Source organism: Rutidosis leptorrhynchoides, chromosome 3, assembly GCF_046630445.1.
Source record: "Rutidosis leptorrhynchoides isolate AG116_Rl617_1_P2 chromosome 3, CSIRO_AGI_Rlap_v1, whole genome shotgun sequence".
In the NCBI taxonomy this organism is placed as follows: Eukaryota; Viridiplantae; Streptophyta; class Magnoliopsida; order Asterales; family Asteraceae; genus Rutidosis; species Rutidosis leptorrhynchoides.
In genome coordinates, this window is record NC_092335.1 from 169999122 (window position 1) to 170008094 (window position 8973).

An 8973-nucleotide genomic window follows, 5' to 3' on the forward strand; every position below is an offset into this window, starting at 1 on the left:
ACAGGGAAGCCACTGCTGACTGCAAAACGTCATGAAAACATGTATCAAATTGACATGAACACAGCAGTCACAACAACTGATACTTGTTTCTATTCGAAGGCAGCAGACAACCTGAAGTGGTTATGGCACAAGAGACTCTCACATCTCAACTTCAAAGATATTCACAAATTATCCAGTAGAAGTTTGGTGTCTGGGCTACCCACAATGTCTTATGTGAAGGACAGGTTGTGTCCTGGTTGTGAAAAGGGGAAACATCACCATGCCTCGTTCAAATCAAAGCAAATCTCATCTGTTGAGAAACCATTTCACTTACTTCACATGGATCTATTTGGTCCAGTGAATGTGGCCAGCTGTAGTGGGAAGAAGTATACACTGGTTATTGTTGATGAATACTCGAGATACACTTGGGTGTTCTTTCTAAGGCAAAAGAGTGAAGCTGCTGATGAAATCATCAATTTTATCAAAAGAATGGAGCTTTTGAATGGGCAACTGGTGAAGCAACTAAGAAGTGATCATGGTACAGAATTCAGAAATGCTACATTAGAAGAATTTTGTGCTGACAAAGGTCTTTCCCAAAATTTCTCTGCTGTGAGAACACCTCAGCAAAATGGTGTTGCAGAAAGAAGAAACAGAACTCTCATTGAAGCAGCAAGATCTATGTTGGCTGAGTCTGGGTTGAAGAATTCCTACTGGGCAGAAGCTGTGAATACTGCCTGTTTTACCCAGAATAGATCTCTTATTGTGAAAAGACATCAGAAAACTGCTTATGAAGTTCTCAAAGGAAGAAGACCCTCAATTTCATTTCTTCATGTATTTGGCACTCCCTGTTACATTCTAAATAATAGGGATCAGCTGGGCAAATTCGATGCTAAAGCTGATGAAGGTATATTCCTTGGATATTCCAACATGTCAAAGGCATATAGGGTCTACAACAAAAGAAGAGGTTGTTTTGAAGAATCCATTAATGTTACATTCGATGAAACTGCCTCTGCTTCATCTACTGATCGTGAAGATGAAGTGTTACTGTTTGAAGAGCCTACTCAGCAAGCTCTTGATGATGAAGAGCCAGCAGCACAACCCTCACCAATCCATGCTGCTGGGTTCTCTGATGATGAAATGGAACATTCTGTTCCATCTGTGTCTAAACCAAGTGGACCTACTGGCTCTACTGAAGTGCTGCAACTTGAGCCTAGGTCTGCTGGTTCTGAGAGATCACAAGCTGGTACTGTTTCTACTGATATTGATCAGCAACCTTCTGTTGCTGCTCACTCATCTGAACCAGCTGATGATCAAGATGCTGTGTGTTCTACAACCAGCTCACCTGTTCATAACACCAAATGGACAAGGGAGCATCCGATTGAGCAGATTATTGGTAATCTTGCGAGTGGTGTTAAAACACGGAGGCATGCTACCAGTAACTTTTGTATGCATGTTAATTTTGTGTCTACCATTGAGCCCACGTGTCCTGAGGAAGCACTTCAAGATCCTAGCTGGGTTGGTTCAATGCAAGAAGAAATTACTCAGTTTGATAGGAACAAAGTGTGGACATTGGTACCTGAACCTGAGGATAAGACAAAGAAGATCATTGGTACTAAGTGGGTGTTTAAAAACAAGATGGATGAAGATGGTGTCGTTATCAGAAACAAAGCAAGATTGGTTGCTCAAGGGTTTAGACAGGAAGAAGGATTGGATTATGGGGAAACTTATGCACCAGTGGCTAGGATGGAAGCTATCAGATTGTTCTTAGCATATGCTGCTAGGATGAACTTTAGAGTATTTCAGATGGATGTTAAATCTGCATTTCTGAATGGGAAGCTGCAAGAAGAAGTTTATGTCAAACAGCCTCCTGGTTTTGTAAGCAGTAAATATCCAGACCATGTCTACAAGCTAGACAAAGCTCTTTATGGCCTTAAACAGGCTCCAAGAGCATGGTATGAGACACTTCATGTGTATCTCACTGGTATAGGTTTTAAAGTTGGAACAATTGATACCACTCTATTCTCAAAAGAGATAGATGGTGATCTCTTGTTGGTACAGATATATGTGGATGATATTATTTATGGTTCTAAAAATGAAAAACATTGTCAAGATTTTTCAAAACGTATGTCAAAGGCATATGAAATGAGTTTACAAAGAGATCTGCAATACTTTTTAGGATTGCAGATCAAACAACTTGATGATGGAATATTCATAAGTCAAGATAAATATATCAAAGATATGTTAAAGAAATTTGGTCTGACCTGTTTAAAAGACATAGGGACTCCAATGGCAGCATCCATTAAAATAGATGCTGATCCAAATGGTGAACCAGTCAATATCACTGAATATAGAGGTATGATTGGATCCCTACTTTATCTCACAGCCAGCAGACCAGATATTATGTTCGCCACATGTCTCTGTGCCAGATATCAAGCTGATCCTAAAGAGTCACACTTGCTGGCAGTAAAAAGAATATTCAGATACCTAAAAGGTACTGCTAAACGTGGTCTTTGGTATCCCAAAGACCAGGATTTTGAACTAATTGGGTATTCAGATGCTGACTTTGCAGGATGTAAAATAGACAGGAAAAGTACTACTGGTGGGTGCCAGTTACTGGGTAGTAGGCTAGTCAGCTGGACAAGCAAAAAGCAAAATACTGTGTCCACATCCACTGCTGAAGCAGAATATGTCTCTGCTGGTAGTTGTACTGCTCAAGTACTGTGGATGCAAAGCCAGCTAAAGGACTATGGTGTTCATGTTACAAAAACTCCAATCTACTGTGACAACACCAGTGCAATTGCAATCACCAACAATCCTGTGATGCACTCAAGGACTAAGCACATCGATGTTCGGTATCATTTCATAAGGGATCATGTTCAAAAGGGTGATGTTGAGTTACATTTTATTTCTACAGACCAGCAATTAGCAGACCTATTTACAAAGCCATTAGATGAGAAACGTTTTAACTATCTCATCTCTGAGCTGGGTATGCTTGAGCTCTAAATAAAGGACAATTTTTGTTGGTGTGCTGGTTCTACAACGTGTAGGGCAAACCAGTAAGTCACATTTATTTACTTACTGCCTACATGTCAAACAACCAGCACAGCAAGGTCTTTTATATTTTGGTTACTTAAATGTTTTAAATGAAATAATAAATAGCTCTCCAAATTTAATGATTCCTTAAAACTGGAAACTCATTTACTTCCAATGATTTAAATTAAATACATGACATATTAAATGTAACAAAAGTATTTTGTATTTAATACAAAAAATTATTTTTGAGATTTTAAATCAATTTATTTGAAATGAAATCTGATGCATTTAATGCAGTATGGGAGTAATGAGTGTTTAAGCCGTATAAATGTCATGTCAACCGTCTGTCTCCCTTTGAAAGCGTGCCAGTCTGTCACATCTGCCCACGCGCCTGCAGATGACAGTAATTTTCTCTCTCCTGCACTTTTTCACCCACTCACAACGGATAAAAGTGTGTTTCATCTTACAAAATAACCTTCGGTTATTCATTTTTCAAAATACACACACTTTTACTCTCAAAATCTTTTCAATCTTCAAATCTTCATCCTACACTCATCAATGGCAGAACAACAACAGCAATCACCACGTGCTGCAAGCCAGCAAGAGGAACAACAGCAACAACAACCTCAATCAATCGAACCACAACAGCAACCACAACCTGCCCCACAACCGGCACCGGCACCGGAGGAACCGGTGGTTCAAGAACACGTCGTTCAAGGACCACTGTTCAATCTCCACCCCAACCTGATTAGGGCTCCCAATGCACCTGATCACTCACTGATTCGCCTATCTAGAGGCAATGCTGCACATGCCCTCTCTATTCCCAAATCGAAGGTTAACAAAGGGTATGAGGCCCTCATCGAATACATCCGTCAATCACCTCTGGCAAGAGCCATCACCGGTGTACCTTCCCGATTCTATGCTGCCTGTTTGGCACGATTTTGGTATACTGCCACTGTTGCCACCACTCCCGGCAACGCTCCATGTATTCGTGGCATGGTGACTGAAACCCTAAATTGCTCTGTCACCGTCGAAGCTATTAGACGTGCTCTTCAATTGCCCGGTGGACCATTTGTTGCTTCACCTACTAGTGACGAATTAAGAAGGGAGGTGTTGGAGACCATTGGGTTTGCTGGACCAGTGGCACATACACCGTTGAGAAAGCATATGCCACCTCTGTGGTACTACTTCTTTGGGTTGATGACTCAGTGCATGAGTCAAAAGTCAGGTAGCTTTGACCAATGCTCAGATTTTGAGCTCAAGCTTGGTCATGGGTTGTTGTTCAACAGGAACATCGATTACGCCCTTGAAATTTATTTGAGGCTAAGGGAAATGGTGACTGCTAGAGTAAGAACCAACTTGATTCCATTTCCACGATTCTTAAGCCTGGTATTTGAAAGTGAACTGGGTGAAGCTTATCAGCAAATTGCTGATCAATCATTTGAGGTCCCAGTAAAACAAGGGGGTATGCCAAAGGATGTACCTGCTGCTCCATATGCTGAGTTGACACCAGCAATGAACGAGTATCTTGCTGCTCGTCGTGGAGCCACCCAATCGACTGCCTCTGGTTCTGCACCAGCTGAGGGGGAGGGTCCTCAGCGAAAGCCAGCAACGCGAAGGAAGCAGCCAGCTACCTCAACTAGTACAGCCACCGTCTCATATACTGGTAAAGCAGTAGTTGTATTAGAATCTAGTGCTCTCTAATCATAAAGAACAGCCCTAGTCTTATATACTGACTACCCATTTCTAGTGTTGGAATCCGTTGCTCATCTATTTCTTGGTAACAGGCAAACCTAAGCGTGCTAAAGCTGGCTCCAAGCGAACCACAGGGGAGATTGCACCAGTCTCAGCTGCTGCTCCTGCAAAGGATGTAGCTATGGAACCTGGTGCGTTTCTAGACCAAACAGCAGAACAATCTAACTTAATTGAAATATTTTTAACTGCTGACTTGAAAAATGTTGAGGGAGTTAACGGTATAACCCTGGCTCCCAAGCTGACTGGTTTTAAAACTTGTGTCAAGAAGAGTAGCAACCCATACTCGTCTAACCAGGCACTTCCACATTTTTCTGAAATGAACTTATTGCAATACTCTCTGCTGACAGTACAACCAGCAGAGAACATAACTGACCCCCAAAGCACACTTGAGCTGGGTCTTCATCGTGTTGAACCAGCTCAGGTGACTGCACAGCCAGTACGTTACTCGGATACTGTTAAGAGTCGCACTCCTACATCATTACCAGCCAGATCTCTTACACTATCTGGGTCAACATGTGTTGCCAATGAGTCAGCAGAGTCACCGCTGTACTTACAGACACCTTCTTCTGTCTCATTCGAAGGGCTGACCAAATCAAAAGTCTGTCCCCAGAGACCAAAAACAGATGCAATTGTTGAGTCAAATTTATTTGGTTCTACAGTTGCTAACATAACTTGTTCTATTGTTTCAGTTCTTAGCAGGGTAGATGAACAGGCAGAGGGGGAGCAAAATAAAGATGTTGTTATTCCTACTGGTGATATTGCTGCCTCTGCTACTGGTGTTGGTGCCACTGATTCTGTTACTGGTGGTGCTGATGCTAGTACTGTTGATTCTGCTGCTGCTGGTGTGGAAGATGTTATCATGGAAGAACCTCCTGTTCTTGAGAAGGTTATTGACAATATTGTCAAGGATGTTCTTCTTGATGAACCTGTCACCCAGCCAAGAGTGGACCCTGCATTAATGCCTGATGAGCCTGCTGATTCTTCTGATTCTTCTTCTATGGAACGTCAAGTTCTTACAGAATCGGCAGTTCGTCATCCTACTGGTCCGATTTTGGTTGCTACTGAGCCAACCGCTGAGGTTGCTGATGTTAAGGATGCTGGTACCTCTGCTGACACAACGACTGATTCGACTAAGGCTTCTGTTACTGAGGAAACAAAGCCATATGTTGTGCAGGTACCAGATCCAGATGAAGTTGTTCCTAACTTCATTTTCAAGGGAGCTTCGATTTCTCCCAAGATTGCTATGCTGGTCGATCAGCTGACCCTTGATCCCAAATCTGCGATAGTCTCAGCCAGCAGATTACCTCGTGAAGAGATGGTTGAGCTATTATCTCAGCTTGATAGACCAGCTAGAGAAGAAATTTATGAGAGGATAGCCCTGCTGGAGCAAATCAATGAACAGCCTTACTATCATGTTTTTGGTATGGCTCCAGCTGCTTCGCCATTTCCTGGTACATGGAGGCCTCTCAAGTTTGTCATCGATCCTGCTACTGGTAAGTGTGTTATGCAAAATGTCCCTGATTCGCCAGTACCTTCTTCTTCCTCAGCTTCTTCCTCCTCATCTTCTTCTGATGAGGATGCTGATGAAGGTACTGGTAAGGGCGAACCAGTCACTCATGATAACGTGACTGGTTCCAAAGACAAACCAGTGGATCTTACTGATGACAATGCTGATAGTAATGCTGACAAGGATATCAGTGGTTCTAAGCCTTCGGGTGAAGGTAAAAACGATGGTGATCATGATGATGAGTCAGCTCCTGACCTTCCATCTCCACCACCCCACGGTGATACTCCTCTGTTAGCTTGTGCTGACCAACCTTCAACCTCTGCATACTTAAAGTTCAATGCAGATGAGGTTGCTGATATTTCCACCTTTGCTGTCTATAAGACACTGCAAGGGATCACACCAAATTTGGAGGAAACTATTCGCAGAGCTATTGTTGATAGTGTCTCTGCTGCTGTCAGATCTGCTGGAGAGGCTGTTACAACTCCTATTGATCTTAAACTCCAGCAGCTGTGTGCTTTTGCTGATGTGGCAGTCGAAGCTATCACAAAGCACCATGAAGATGAAGAGGAGCTTCAAAGGCGAATCATCTCTCACAATGAATACTGTGAAAATATCACCCGACTCCAAGCTGATTTGGATGCTGCTAACCGCAGAAATACTTTCTTAAATGAGGAGAACAGGGTGTTACACGAGAGATTGGAATCGCAGGAAGCTCAAATGGCTAACATGATTCCTGCTGCTGCCTATGTTCAGATGGTTGAAAACATGCAACGAATGGCTGCTTTGCAAGGTGATGTTCGGGCCATCGTTGAACAAATGGCTATGGGTGTAGCAAGGAATGAAGTTAGATCCTCCAATCTTCTGCTACGACAATTTGGTGTGGATCCTGGTGCCCATCTTACTCCAGAGGTTGCTGAGTGGAACAATTTTGCCTTCTCTGCTCCTCAGTCAGACAGTGATCTTGATGCTACTGTCTCCCCTTCTATTCACCTTAGTGCTGATGACAAAAAGGGGGAGAAAAAGTCTCAAAAGAAATCTAAAAAGAGAAAACAGTCTGAGGGGGAGCATGAACATGAAAAGGCTCCTAAACAACCCAGGAGAGATGGAGATGGTGATGGTGATGGTCAAGACACTGGCCCTAAGCCCAGCAACGCTCATACTGAAGCTGGTGGTGCACAGGCAACTGGTGGTACTCAACCCAGTGTGTCTGCCACACCAGTGGATGATATTGGTTCTGGCAGTAAGCCCAGTGATGTTTCTGATATGGCTGTAGCTGAAGCTTTTGTGCTGTCTCAATCTATTGAACGTAAAATGAAGAGGAAGTTAGAGAGACATCAAAAGCGACAGCAGGAACTAGATGATGCCTTCAATGCCAAGTTCGAGGCCTTTGCTGATCTTAAACGTCGTAAGATTATGCACAGAAGATGGCTGAGTCCAAAAGCATTGGAAGTCGATGATGACCTGACTGCCTTTGATAAACACAGAAAAGAGGCAAGAAAAAGAAATGCCAAGTTCATGGTCAAATTCGACAAACAGAGGGCAAAGCTGTATGCACAGAGAGCAGAAAGAATCAGGAACATGACTCCTGCTGAGATGAAAGATTACCTTGATTCTACTGGGTCAACTGGTGGAGTTAGAGCTGATATTTTCATGAAATGGGTTGATGCTATGTTAGAACCCAGCTCTACTCCTCAACCAGCATCTGCTGCTCAGCCAGCTACACAACAAAAACAGCCAGCAGAAACAATCATCCTTAGTGATGATGATGTTATTAGACAGGGGGAGCATCTTGCTATTGTTCCTTACCTGCCTCCTATTCAACCAGTACCAACACAAGAACCATCAGCTGAACCCAGGCCTATTGACAAATACAGGGTGAAATCTGCTCCTAGGGACAATCAGCCCCTGAGGAAAGGACCCCTATTCGAGGCAGCTGATGAAGGTACTGATGTGGTTGAGCCAGCTGATACTAATCAGTCAGCTGGCATTGAAGACACAGCAAGGAGTGCTGTGATAGAAGACCCAGCCAGAAGTGTGCTGCTGGGTAGTACAAGTGTTGAAGACCCAGCAAAGTCGGTTGAGCTGGGTGCTAAACAAGTAGGTGATGAAACGGTTGATCCTGCTCACTTCACAGTCTGGGGAAGAGACTGCCAAACATTTGTTCTATCTCCTCTTCCTCCCCAGATTCAAGTTTACTTTGACAGAACACAGGATAACCGGGTCAATCAGCATCCAGTTAGTTCATCTGGCAGCTATGAATCATCTATGTATCCTCCATCTTCCCCAAGGGTTCATGACAAACATATCACTTGGGAAGATGACTCAGTAACCCATGGTGAGCCAAACATCAGAAAAATGAATCCAGATGAAAGAGATGCCTACAGACTTCAGATCACTGTTCCAGAGTTGCTTGAACAAAGACAAATTGAACTTAATGAAAGAATTCGTCAAGTCAGGCTGCTGCATCACCCTCTTGATCAGCCACACTATATTGCTGCACTAAACTTTGGCGTTGACATTAGGGTGTACTTGAATAACAGTGGTCTCAGGCTCTCCACTACTGATGAAAGAATTCATTTTGAAGATGCTCTCCAGATGGGTATGGATATAAGGGAGTATTGTGCTGCCCTTAGTACTGAAGAGGGTAGAAAGATGGTTGAAGCAGTAAGATCCCTGAACATTTCATATGATGATTATCT